A 14,362-nucleotide genomic window follows, 5' to 3' on the forward strand; every position below is an offset into this window, starting at 1 on the left:
AAGATCACATGTTTAGGTAAGAACACTCGCAAAAATAGATTAGGTAAAACTATGTAGAATTGCTTCTCTCTGCTCTCTTGGCCATTAACCATGTTAACATCATGCGGTTCAAACTAACAGAACCGGGTCATCTGTATTTGTGTGTTTCCAGAATTGCCTCAGTCAATGAATAAAATAACTGGATTCACTTACTGACTTGGGCTACAACGTTACGCTGGACCTTAGACCACTCTAACGTCTCATCTGCAGTAACTTGGTTTTGGAATCGATCGCAGGGATGAGGTTGGTGACCTGAGTTTGCATAACTCCTCTGAGGTGAAGCTGCAGGCATTCCTGGAAGTTCATGACCGAGTGGGCAAAACACGACTTACACTCGAATTTCGGCCCCCCACCCCTTAAAACTGAGCCGTGCTGCATGATTCCTTAGCACTGCTGAACTTCTGAGTCCTCACTAAATGTCACACTTCGGCTTACTCTGAGGACCGAGTGAATTATCATGTTAGAAGCCCTGGTCGAATGCCTTGCCCGTCGCAGGGACTCAGTAAACGATGAGGACTCTCTAGTGTGCTAGATTTTGTTGTTGTAAGGACAGGGGCTTTGCAGAGAAAGAGGAGCAGGCTTTTGAGTGTCCTTAGAAGCCACCCGCCAGGTGAGAAAAAATTGGTGCCCAGCACTGGGCAACTCAACAAGAGGTCCAGGCCCCTCTGTGACAGGTGACATCATGACATTCTTCAGCTGTCCGTCCTGCAGGGGTGGCATTGAGGCGCGTGGTAAGTGGCTTTTAAGGTGATTCCCATGATCTACCCCTCCCCTACCCACGTCCTAGTACAAGCTCCTCCCCTTGGCTGTGGGCTTGACTGATGGCTCACTCCTAGGAAACAGAAGATGACAAAAGTGAAGGGATATCACTCTGGGATGGGGTTGTTGGAGGCCGACTTCTGTGACACTTACAGTCTCTCCTCTTGTCTTCTCACCTGCCTACTCATCAGACCCAAACTTCTATGTTGGGAGCCACCTGTCGGAGATGCCACAGCCCTGGGCAAGGTCCTGGGCCACCTCCACCCAGCAGCCAGTGAAGCGGTGAGGTCTGCAGTCCTACAGCCTCCAAGGGTCTGGGTCCTGCCGGCGACCATGGGAGTCGGCTTGCAAGTGATGCTTCGCCTCACTGAGCCTTAGACAACAGCAGGAGCTGCTACCATCTGGAGAGACCCTGAAGCGGTGGACCCAAATGAGATACATCCATTCTTGATCCATAGAAACTGTAAGATAATGGATATTGTTGTCTCACACCACTATGTTTTGGGGCAATTTGTTACACAGCTATAGATAACTAATACAAAGTCTCTGCAAAAACAAGTGACATGATCCTTTTGTGCTGATGTTGAGGTTTGGAGCGTCTTGTGTAGAGGCAGCCAGGGTCAAGGGCGGCACTGAGGGCTTCCTGTCAGCAGGGACTGGTCTGGCAAACAGCTGGTGGGGGCTGAAAAGGGGGGTCTTGCTGCGTGGCTGTTCATGGGGCCTGGATTTTAAGATTTCGCGTGTGAAGTAGGTAAGAACAGATTAGCATCGACCTAAGTGAGGACCCCAGAGCTTTGTAACCCGTTTCCGCCTGAAACTCCTCCCCTCTGGGGCACGCACTTGGACAGCCACGGGTGCGGAGGAGGAAATGGAGCCACAGCAACTCCTTGTGGACAGTCTGCCTCTGACAGGGTGGGCATCTCAAGTCAGGCCGACTTCCTGTCTCCTCCTGAGTTCTCTGGTTGGTCAGTTGCCCTTGTCCTTTGAATGACAGGCTGTCTGGCTGTGGTTGCCCTGCATGGAAACGCACCTGATTCCGTGGGTCTGCCCTTGACCATTTGCATTCTGTTTCATGTGCTAAACACGCTTCTCAACCAGGACGCGGCCTTAGGGGCTGTGCCGCACACTGGAGAGAGAGGTGCCTGGCGTCTGACCAGCCTGGTTGTAGGGTCTGGTCCCGGTCTCGGGACCACGTGCTGGGCAGTCTCCGGGAACTGGTTTCCTCTTGAGAGCCCCGGAGTCCTCCGCTGGAAAAGGGGGATGGCCGTGCATACTTCACTGGGTTGCTCTGGCAATTAAACAAGACAAAGTGTCAGCCCACGAGCCTGGGAGGTGCTAACTGTTCACTGTCATTAGCAGTGTGCTTGCTACGCCTGCCCATATTAATTTTATCCATCTCCGCGCAGGGCCCGAAGCAGGTGCACGTGGGGTCAGCCAGGTCCCCTGTGGCTGACGAACACCACACTCCCAGGCTCCCAGCTCGGGGCTCGGCTCAGCCCACGTGTCCAGCCCCGGGACAGACTCACGGGGGAAGCCAGGCAGGTGGACCCACTGGGAGGCCTCGCTGTGTGACAGCCAGAGGCAGAGCCGGGCTGTCGGGTGCATCGAGGGCGAGGCTCGGGCTGGGAGCCAGGAGAGGCGGCCCTGCTCCCCCTGGGCTCCCTGTGCCCGAGGCGCAGCCCGCCTGCGGGGGAGGGGCTCCATGAGCGCTGTCACTGCCTGTGCCAGGGGCCTGGTCAGCCGTGTCCGTATATTCACCCGAGAGCAAATCAGGGATCCCACAATCACAGCCTTTTCTGAAGGCAAGCTTGCACCTTCAGGAGGGGTAGGAGGCAGGGGAAGAGGAGGAAAAATACCCCAAAGGGAAAGGCATGAGTTTATTTTATGTGAAAACGCCACTGGCTTTTTGTTGAGACATGCGTGGCAGTGGTGGATTCTTCTCCTGGCTTCTCCGGGACGTCCCATGGGTCCCCTGGCTGGTGCCCCCGGCCCCGTGTGGGCTGAGGAGCAGATGCTCAGGGCGGCAGTGAAGACGGCCAGCAGGCCTGGATGGAGTGTGGGGGCGGCCGGGGTCGTGTGCCCAGGGCAGCCGATGCCTTTGACCGTCACGTTCCAGGGCAAACAGCTCAGAGGCCCTGGAACCGTCTTTAAAGGTGCGGAGCACGAGTCACCTTGCGGGCAGATTCCTGAGTATCTGCAATAATGTTGATGTTGCTACCGTGGTGGCGTGGCCGGAAATCCCAGTCCCTCCTGGTCGCGGTGATTATCACGGTGGCAACCCCCAAGTCGGGGAGTTGGGCTCTGGCCCTGGGGAATAGTGGACGATGGCCGGTAGCGTGTTTTCCCGCTGCACCAGCATCCTAACTGGAGAGCCTTCGTTTTAGCACGAAGTCCGTGCTCCAGCCCTTTACGGAGGAGAGAGGCAAACTCCAGCGCTGGCTCGTGAGCATCAGACGGTGTGAGGATGAATTAAGGAGATTAAAAGACCCTGGAGCGGCAGGAGTCTTGCTCCACCCCTGTTTTCTCCGAGGAGTTGCTTGAAAGGCAGGGGGCACATTGCAAAAAGGCAGTGGTAAAAATGCAACCCCATTCCACCGTCCTCGCTCCCGAACCCGTCTGATTCCTCACCACGTGCAAATGTAACTGGGGGGGAGGTCTTTGAAAGACACCCAGGGTGGGTGTACTGACGCGACTGGAGGGTCACGGCGTGGTTTCTTCAAAGGGGGGAACCTGAGTGGAGAGCCACTCCGGCCCCTCGACAGCTGGGAAGTCCCCTTTCGGTCTGGTGGTGCGACAAAACCCAAGGAGAGTGTCAGATGTGCGTGCTCTGGTTTTTGGAATTTAAGTAAAATCTGTAATTTTCCCCTTGCATTTCCTCAGAGAAATTAGCTATTCTATTCACTGCATAAATTTTCAGGTTTTGCTAGCACGACACTCAGGGTGTTGAATTTTTTATGACAAAAATGCTGTAATAATTGTTGAACAGATGTAAGTGTTGGAGACTGGGCTCTGGCAGACCTCACGGAACCTCGATTAGCAATTTAACCCTGTCGCGCCCCGCCCGCCGTGGGGGAAGAAGCAGCGTGGGTTTGGGCGGGAGGTGCTTTAATGAGCTCCGTGCCCAGCAGGCAAGGAGGGCCTCGGCGCATTCTCACCCCCAAATTACCACGTTTCCAAGTTGTCCAGCTGGGTGATTAATAAACTAATTGACACGAAGGGACACTTGTCACTGGCGACGTGGCCTGCGCGCGGAAGCGAGGACCAACAAAACAGCATCTCCTGGGAGCAGGGAAGTGACAGTCACTCCCAGCTCCGGGCTCCGCCTGGCACAGGCCAGCCCGGCCCCATTTACACCTCAAAGTGAAGTCACGTTGGGATCTCCCTCTCTGCTGGCTGCCTGCGCAGAAGGCAGCCCTGGGGGACTTGCGGGGGACTTTGTCCAGCCAGTGATGAAAGCGTGCAAAATGCCTCTGAATCAAAAGGTAAATCAAAAGAAAATGGCAGCCCACAAGACGTGGTGGTGGCGGCGACGGCGGCGACAGCCCGTCATCTGCGGAGCCACCGACAGGCCTGGTGGCTGCGCGGAGGCTGCCAAGAGAGCCGCCCGAGGAAGCTGCCACCGAGACAGATGTCACGGAGCACGCCACCGAGCTCTTGCCTGACTCTCGGCAGGGCCCGGTGGAGCAGGGAGTGGGGCTCCGAGTACCGCTTAAGAGAATGATGACACTAATAAATGAGGGGGCACAGGGGAGAGGCGGGGCAGAGAGGCTGGTGAGAGAGAGAGAGAGAGAGAGAGAGAGGAGGAAGAGGAAGACAGGGAAGGTCTTCTCCGGCGTTTGTTAAAGACGACGTCGGTTGCGTGAATGGCCACCTTGTGTTGAGTGTGTGCGTGCGTGTGGGAGTGTGTGTGTCCATGTGCGAGCACTCACACAGCCTCTTTGGTGTACAGGTTTACTTTCCTGTGCAGGGCTTTGGACCTCTGGGGACAGACTGTGGTGGACCAGGTGACAGTTCCAACAGAAGGCACGGGCCTCCTGGCTTTGGGGAAGCTTCCTTGCGGATCTTCTAGCAACTGCCTTTGCCTGTCTCGCCAATATTGGGTCGTCCAGCATACGGACTGGGCGCCGGCTGGGGTGCAGGCAGGAAGGAGGGAGGGGAGCAGCCGGAGGCGGGCAAGGGGAGACTCCACAGCGGCTCCCCTGTGTCTGCCCGCACGGGCGGTGGGCAGGGGGCAACCTTGAGCGCAGGGGCCTAGCGGTTCCCAAGATATTTGGACCCTGAGCCCTGAAGGTAATCTGGGGTCCCTATCCTTGCACATTTTAAACTCAAGTCCACGCGCAACCAGAACAGCAGGAAGGGCCTGTTTACCAACTCGGATGTGTTTTCCTCAATTGCAGAAACCGCTTCTGGCTTCGGGGAGGGCGTCTCCTGTTGGTGCCCTAAGCTGGTGTCCGGTCTGCACGTTGGGAGCCCAATCCTGGAACCCGCGTGAAAAATAAACTTTGGGGTCTCTGATGAGGTTAACTTTCCTCTAGGAAGGGATTACCGAGAGACTCTTAACCATAAATGTATAATGTGGCTATAAAGTACAACATATTGGTTTGAGCATAGAAGTTCCGTTTTCTGAAATTGGGGAAAAAAACCCCAAAACCCTGGTGCGTGAGAGTCAGGCGGTCCGTGGGGCAAGGAGCATCGGTGCGCAGTGATCAGGCGTGGGAGGTGAGAGAGCTCGGCCCTGTATCTTTTCCGCCACCGCGTCTGCCCTGATAGGCAGAGACTCCGCGGCACAGGAAGGGTGCCGGCATCTCGCCATCCTGCCCTGTTTGCACGAGCCTCCAGAGGAACCCTGCCCCCGTCCCGGGCCGCTGGAAACTCTCCCGGGCGGAACTCTGTGATGAGTCCTCCAGGGAAGAGAGAACGGGGTGTGACCCAGCCTGGTGGGGTGTGAGCAGGATGACCCTGGGCAAGCGTCTGTCCTGGGTCCAAATGAGGCCTCCGCCAGGGGCTGTGTGACCTTCAGCCTCTCCAGTGCTTATAACGGTCACTCTCTGTCAGCCCCCAGGATGGCCGCCCCGCCCCCCACACCCCACGGGGGTGGGGGTGTGGCCGGGATGAAAAGCTCCCAACGCGCTGGGCCGTGTGGGAAGTGCTTCCTCAGCACGCGTTGCACTGAGCGGCACGGAACAGTTAGGTGCTAGCAGCGGAGCCCGCGGTATGGGTTCTATGTGGAATTTATTGCACACTTAATTTAAGGGTAATGATATACCTCACATCGTAAATTATGTGCGGCGGGATTCCGACATCCACGTCTGGTACTGTCTCACCAAGACGTTCTGTCGAAGGGAATTCTCTCCCGCCTGGGCCGGCCCCGGCTCTCTCCTCTACATTTGGCCCGCTGGCCCCGCTCCCCGGGGTGCCTTCGTGCGCCGGTCTGTGCGCGTGGGTAACCGTTTCTTCTTACTCCAAGGTCCTTGTTACTAAGAGCAGGTGTCTCCCCTCTACAGTGACTCAGTCCAGCTTGCTCTCCTCCCCAAGTACATGCGAAGGGGATGGCTTTCCTGCGACACTCTCCGCCCCGAGCCCTGAGCCTCCGTCCCAGGCTGCCGTCATTTCACTCAGTGCCGGCTGCACTGACCGGCCTCGTGCTCTCGGCTGGCCAAGAGGGGGCCCGGGTTAGCAATAATACATCTCTCTGTCCCTGGAGCTCACGCCCCGGGCCAGGCGTGGTTGGGCTTTCCGTCTGCCTCTGGTTCACGGTGTGTCTCTGAGGCAGGTACCAGTCCTTGTCTCACTGTTACCCTGTCCCCCACCTTTGTTTCTGCCGGTAGGACGCGCTTGCACAAGGGCATCGAAGCGTGCCATTGAAGACTCGTTTTTCTAGGCGCCCAGACGGCAGGACTGTGCTTGCCCCGTTCGTCTCTTCCGGTCAGACCACAGCAGATGTCTCTGCTCGGCCTCTGTGCTGGCTTTTGTAGGTCAGGTGGCCTCCGTGACATGAGCCACTGACATCTCTAGTGTGGCCTTGCTACCAGGACCCTGTGAGTGGAACCCGTTCTCATTCTTACTCTTGTTGAGATTTTATCCTGTACCAGCGCTTTCTCTCGATGAATTGATAGGGCCAAAATTTCGGAGTAGATAGGACCCTCTCTGTTTCGTAGCTGAAGAGGCCCAGAGCTCCGGGGGCTGAGTCTGTAACCCAGGACGGGCCCCTTTGCTAATGGGTGCTGAGGCAAGACGGCTGGGTGGCTGTCCTTGGATGTCCCTACATCCCGATTCTGCATCCTTTCCCCTTGTCACCACTGTCTTGGTAGGATCCTTTGGGCTGCATCTGATTGGATGATGAGGAAGTGTCCTCACAAACCAGGTAGAGGATGGCAGAACAAACCAGGTGAGAAATCCCTCGGAGTTAGAGACGCGGGGGTGGAGGCAGAAAGAGAGGTGCAGAGTGGGTTTGGCCCAACTGTGCAGCACTGGGAAGCACAGAGGACCAGGCTGGCCTGCACCCCTGTGAATGGATTTAGAATTGCAAGCACTGAGCAAGGGGCAACCTTTCCTGGACCCCCCCAGTCCATACCCATGATCCATGCGCCACCTGGAGACCCAGGCAAAAAGGGGCAAAATCAGAATCCGCCAGCTCTGTGGGTACGAGAGGGCGTGCCCGAGGTCACAGGGGAGCCCTGAGCTCAGAGCTCTGGCTGGGGGCTGTGCGGTCTCTGGATTCCTTTCTGCACCCAGGGGAGAGAGTTCACAGAAGCGGGCTTTCTGCACAGCCATCTGACACTCAGAGATTTGCTGATGTAACAATTATTTGCACTATTTATATTCAAATGTTCTTTTTAAAAAATGCAGCGTCCAAATTTACCGATAGTAACTGTGTGTAAATCAGGAAACTTATCTCCTTTTTATAGGCTAAAATCAAATCACGCTTTACATTTTTCTCACTTGCAGAATATTAGATGGCGGTGTCTAAATGGCTCGCGTTTATGAAAAAGGTGAATTTTAAGAACAGAATTTAAAACTGCATAAGCAGTGGCATGGGTGTTTTCAGAAACCGCATGGATCCGCCGTTAGGTGTTTACACCGAACCGGTGCCCACCTCGTGGCATCTGTGAGATCGGAGCCCTGGCCTTCCCCTTGACCTGGGTTTTTGGTTACGGCCCCGTGGACAACAGGACCGTTGAATAACGCTCTAAAAAACCCCACGCTGGTGGGTGCCTCTGCTTCTTCATCCGAAGAACCTATAACTTGTTTCCTGACCTATAATCTGAGATCTGATTGAGTTCTCAAGATCGTGCAATTCACAGATTCTGTCCCCATTTACACACACGTTTGTAGTTGTCACATGGTTTTCAGTGTTCTTAATGAGCTGTTAACAAGCTGTCAATTACCTATGCAAATTAGGGAGCCCGCCATTGGGAGGTGGCTGTGTCTGGAGTTTGAGAGTGCTACCTTAGAATGTGATGAAATCAATCATTCCGGCTTTAATAGCTGTCTTTACCCATGTGTCTCTCGTCACGTCTGGCTCTTTTTTCATTATAATACCTACCACAGAAGAAAGGCCCTCTGGGAATTTCGAAGGTACTTAGAAAGGAGCTTACTTAAATCTTTTATAACTTTCAGCTTGGCTTACGTGTTGCCTTGGATGCAGCTTGCCTCTCCCTCTCTGCGTTTCCAAGCACACCCCACCCTTCTGGAACGAGGACGCTCAGGGCTATTTCCGTACCGGTGGGGCCAGTCCCCTGCCCGCCCCTGGGCGCCAGCTCCAGGGCACTAGTCGGAATCCTTCACCCACGTTTTTTTCTCTGCAGGAACGGACTTGATCCTCCCCACTGCTCGGCGAATCCCAGGCACGGACAATAGGTCAGTCAAGCTCAATGCAGGGGGTGACAGAGGAAACCTTAGTGACTCAACAAACTTTCGAGAGCTCCAGGTTCCGGGCACTGTGGACACAGAGAGGACAAAGCCAAGATACTGCCTCATGGAGCTGACATTCCGTGGGAAGACGGACCATCAGCAATACCCAAGGACACTAACTAAGGAAATAGCAGCAGCGGGTGGGAAGCGGATGCATGACATGAGATTAAACAGGAAGCAGAATCAGGAAGAAAAGGAGTTGGTGGTCAGGGAGGTAGTCACAGTCTAAGTACAGTGCTCAGGTGAGACCTCACTGAGTGGCTCACATCTGAGCAAAGACTGGGAAGAGGATGCCTGGGGGGAACATCCCAGGCAGAACCAACCTCAAGGGCAAAGAGCCTGAGACAGAAGCGCGTTCGGCATCCATGAGATGGAGGGGCAGGGTGTGGGATCCGAGGGACAGGTGAGCAGGAGGGAGACGGGCAGATCACGTGGGCTTCTTTGGATGAGCTCTTTGACCTTTCCTCTGAATGAAATGGGAAGTCATTGCCCGGTGTTAATTATTTTTTAACTTTCTAGTTGAACTAACATTTGATTGACAGAGGAGTTGCTGGGAGCACAGGTGTCCCTTACACCTGTCTCACGGCTTCCACTGATGTTCACACCTTGCACAACCACAGCACATTGGTCAAAACTAAGAAACCAACATTGGCGCAACACTACTAACTACACGGCACTCTTAATTAGAATTTTCCCAGTTTTTCAACTTCTGTTTTCTGTTTGGGGATCCAGATTAGTGTGTTCAGTATCCTGATGTCTTCTCATGGGTGATAACTTCTTGACCATGACACTCTTGAAAAGAAGTCAGATATTTTGTTGAATGCGCCTCAGTTTGGGTTTGTCCCACGTTTGCTCATGGGTATCCTGAGGACATGGTTTTGGAGAACGGTACCACAGAGGTGAGTGCCCTTTGCACCCCATCAGTTGTGGGACACAGGAGGTACCACTAGTGATATTAACCTTGACCACTCAGTGCAGGTGGTGTTTGCCAGGTTTCTCTGCTCTAAAGCTGCTGTCTGCAGTTTTCCACACTCTGTTCATTGGACTAGGTCCAGTCCACGTGCAAGAAGGCTTATTAAGCTCCAAGTCTTGGAAGGAGGGCCACCAAAGAATTTGTAATCGTATGTGAAAATGACCACCATACTTAGAAAGTTGGGGGAGGAGGCACTTTATGAATAGGAAAGTATTCTATTTCCTGTCAAAGCTTTGCCCACTCATTTTACCATTCATCAGTACATCTGGCCCCCAGCGTTCAGTCATACCATTTTCTAGTGGTGATTTTCTAGCTCCTTCCTTTCCTCTTGCCAGGTCTTTGGCAGGAGTGAACCCTTGATTTAGAAACGATTCCAGGGTTCATTGGTGGATCCCAAAAGCCAGGGAGGAGGCCCCTGCAATGACCGAGGGCAGGGATGATGAGGCCCAGACCACGGCGGTCCTGGGGTGATAGGGCTGGACTCTGGGTGCAAATGGGGAAGGGAGGTGAAGATACTTCAAAGCAGATTGGCTGAGGAGCTGTTGGAAGCGTGAAGATGCCATTGGTGGAGGGGGGCCGGCTGCGAGCACAGCAGACTTTCTGGGCTGATGGAGGTGAGGTAAGCCAGGCACCCACTCATATTGGACACCCCAGTGACAGGATGAATAGGCAACCAGATAACTGCGTCAAAAATGTGGGAGAACCCTGGCCGGTGGGCTCAGCTGGCTGGAGCACCCTCCCATAACCGAAAAGTCAGGGCACGTACCTAGGTTACAGGATAACATGCACCGGGACCAGGGACTGAACCTGCAACCTAGGTATGTGCTGGAGAGAATGTGTCACACGTTCTGGTGAGAGTGTAAATTGGTGCACTTGTTTGGTGAACAGCGCAGAGAAATCTGGAAGGAACACTACAGGTGCTGGGCGCGGCAGCCTCACTGTGAGGGACCTCCCTTGATTCTTCCTCCCTTGTACGGGCCACAGCGGTCCCTGCATCTCGCTCTTCTCGTCTGTGAAATGGGGATAGTGTGATGCACAGTTGCCTTGTGCTAAGAATGACATGAATTAAAGTGTGTAACGCTGTTAGAAAAGTCCTCAGCCAATCATTAGGGCTTAACAAGAATTAGCTCTCACTAGCATTTGTGAAGATAAAGGGTCTTTTAGTCCTAGAAACTAATAATTCTACTTCTACAAATAAAACCAAAGAAAATGTGCCTAATGAGACAGATGTAAGAAATGTTTGCAGCAGCATTGCTGATTACATTAAAGAATTGGAAACAATCTAAATACTCATGCTCCGGATGAGAAAATGTACATTATGTCGGTTACAATGAAATATTAGAATTCAGTGAAAATATATGTTACATGTTTTTTTTTTTTAAAGATTTTATTTATTTTGTTTTTAGGGAGGGAGATAGAGAGAGAGAGATCAATGTGCGGTTGCTGGGGGTTATGGCCTGCAACCCAGGAATGTACCCTGGCTGGGAATCGAACCTGGGACACTTTGGTTCCCAGCCCGCGCTCAATCCACTGAGCTACGCCAGCCAGGGCTATGTTACATGTTTTAAAGAAATAGATTTCAAAATCAACATTGAGTCAAACAAGTAAATTTCAGAATATATATAGTCTTCATTCAGTCTGCAGACAGACGTCGGGTTGTTTGCAGTGTATGGGACCCTGGCCTCTCACATACATGTTTTGGGAAATGGAAAAGTAGTTCAACAGCCTCTTCACATAATTTTGGATATTCTTCTTGGGTATTACACCAAAAGTCAGTAAGTGGTAGTTTCTCAAAGCGTCGTTGTAATGTGAACTCAGAAACCCTATCAAGGAGCTTTTCATTCTTTGTTATAGTGAAATTCATTGTCTGTCTTGAACTTTGAGTGGAATTATTGGTCAACCCATGTGTGATTTGGCAACACTATGCATGTTTTTTTTAAAAATACTGGTTTGCCAAGTTATGCAAATATAGTAAATGTGGATGCTTTAAACTTCTAAAGTATTAAAAAAAATCACATTAATGATTTCACCAGCAATCTCTGCAGCAAAGGTTGTAGGTGTTGAGGAGCTGTCTAAAGTTCAAACAGCTTAAGTTGCCTCCTGATACTGTCTGTTTCTTTCCTTGGAAACAACGGGCCCATTTTTATGCTTGTCATCAAGAAACGTCTGCTGAATCCTCAGGTCTGAATAACCGTAATTTTTCTATCAGTTGTTCTCCTCAGAAAAAGTATTGTTGCATGCACAAAGTGGCTAGGTCAGCTGGCAACTCCAGCAATCACACGCATGTGCAACAGAAACGTGCTGTGAATTTTTACACTTTCCATTGCTCTACACTACACCGAATGTGAACAGAAAGTGCCAATAGGAGTCAAGAAATAATAAAATTAACCATTTTTTACTGTTTCATTGTGGACATTCTTTAGGGTTATTAAGGGCACTGGCCCAGTGACTCCGAGCTGGTGTCCCTGCCTTCATCTGTGGGAGGTGCCAGCAGTTCTGCCCTGCACGGCCTCTGCACTGGCCCTGCACAGAGCGCGTGCAGTAGAATAGAGTCAAACAGGGGCAGGCGATGTCTTAGAAATACGCCGGAAACAGCTTTGCCCTGGATGGCGTCTTCGCTGCAGACCCCTCTTTGTGAACCAGGGCTCTAGCTCAAGGCCAGTCACGCTGGTTGGCTGGGTGGCTGGGTGGCTGGGTGGTTGGCTTGCCTGCTGTACTCACGTGCCCAGCTCAGAGAACAGTTCCAGCTCTCGGTTTCCGAAGTGTGGGTAGCAGGTTGTATCATTTCTCTCCTCCTTTCACTGCTGGTCAAAACTTCCTCAAGGAAAGGTAAGACCTTGACTAGGAAACATCTGATCCATTGGCAAGATGGTGGCCCATCCAGTTCTCTTTCAGGAGAATTTCAGGAACTCACAGAGATGTACCTCGTCAGGCAGTAGTGGCATGGAAAATGTGAGGGTGGGATGGTCATACTGATTGGAAGCCATTGTCGTTCACCTACATGTTGACGGGGAAGTAAAGGAAGCTGGGAAAGGAAGTAAGGTAGAGAAGAGTAGGCAGGAGAGCCCATGAAATGTCATAGAGAGGGAGAGAAAGAGAAAGAGAGGGAGAGATATCGAGAGAGAGAGAGAGAGAGAGAGGAGTTGAGAGAGAGAGGAATTGAGAAAGAGAAAAATCAAGAGAGAGAAGAATCAAGGTGGAAATCAAGAGACAAATGGAGATTAGAGAGAGACAGACAGTAAGATATAGAGGGATAGAGAGAGATAAACAGAGAAAGCCAGAAATAGACTAGACAATAAGAATCGAGAGAGAAAGAGAAATCAAGAGAGAGAGGAAGCAAGATAGAAACCAAGAGCTAGAGATTAGAGAGAGACACAGAGAAAGCTATAAAGGGACATGGGGAGACAAACAGAACGACAGAGAGAAATAGAGGATAGGAGCGGAGAGAGAGAGTCTGACTCCCCATAAAGCCCCTTTTACTCGTGTTGATTCGATTACGTCTCCTAACAACACAGAACAGGACAAGGCTCCGGGGGAGATTCACACTGCAGAGGGAGTGAAAACCTAGAAGCCTTTATGAGAATGCACCAAGAATCTTGTAAACTTTTCAATCAACAAGAACTTTTGCAAGATGTGGGGAGTGTAGGTCACCTTCGTTTTCACCCATTTTTAAGAAGACATGTATATTTAAAGGCAGGTTTCCTTGTCAGAGGCACAGCTCAGGCTCCTGACCCACAGCCAGCAGTGACCCTGGTGGCTCTGACATGCACGCCGAATCTGGAGACTTGGACGAGCCACGGCCTCTCTGCCACATGCCCTCTTCAGGATTCTTTCTGGAACCATCCTCACCAGATTGCCTGCTAATTGCCCTGTGGCACCTCCATGGTCAGAATGCCATTTTGGGCTCTATTTCCTGTTTTCTGTTTGTACATATGATAATCTTTTTTTCCATCTGTAAACTCTAGGGGGTAAATTTTGAGCACGACGCACGGAGCTTTAGCCGTGGGACGCTCATTACCGTTAATGGGAACGACAGCGCTCCGTTTCGGAGCCTGGAAACATTTCCCCCTCGGATGACGGCGTTTTGCGGTTGGCTTTTTAATTGTGTTTACAAATAAAGCTGACATGCTCATAGTGGCAGCTCCTGGGAAGACGGCATTTTAGAAAATGGGCAGGAGTCAGAGTGTCCTTGGGTCCCCAGCCGGATGCAGCACAGAGTTGTAAAGAGGGGAGTTGGGATTTTCTGCATCTTTTTAAGAAAAATTGGTCCTGGCTGGTGTGACTCAGTGGACTGAGCGCCGGCCTGCGAACCAAAGCGTCGCTGGTTTGATTCCCAGTCAGGGAACGTGCCTGGGTTGCCGGCCAGGTCCCCAGCGGGGGGTGCACGAGAAGCAACCACGCACTGATGTTTCTCTCCCTTTCTTTCTCCCTCCCTTCCCCTCTCTAAAAATAAATAAATAAATAAATAAAATCTTCAAAAAGTTGTGGTTGCATATACATAACGTCACATTTACTGTTCTTCAGTGTAGAATTCAGTGGTCATAAGAACATTTATACTGTTGGGTGAGCATCGCTGCCATCCAGCGCCAGAACGTTTGCATCCTCCCAAACTGGGAAATCCACACCCGTTACACTCTAACCGCCCACCGCCCCTCCCCCAGGCCCTGGCGACCTCCG

The sequence above is a fragment of the Phyllostomus discolor genome, chromosome 1, assembly GCF_004126475.2.
Source record: "Phyllostomus discolor isolate MPI-MPIP mPhyDis1 chromosome 1, mPhyDis1.pri.v3, whole genome shotgun sequence".
Lineage (NCBI taxonomy): Eukaryota > Metazoa > Chordata > Mammalia > Chiroptera > Phyllostomidae > Phyllostomus > Phyllostomus discolor.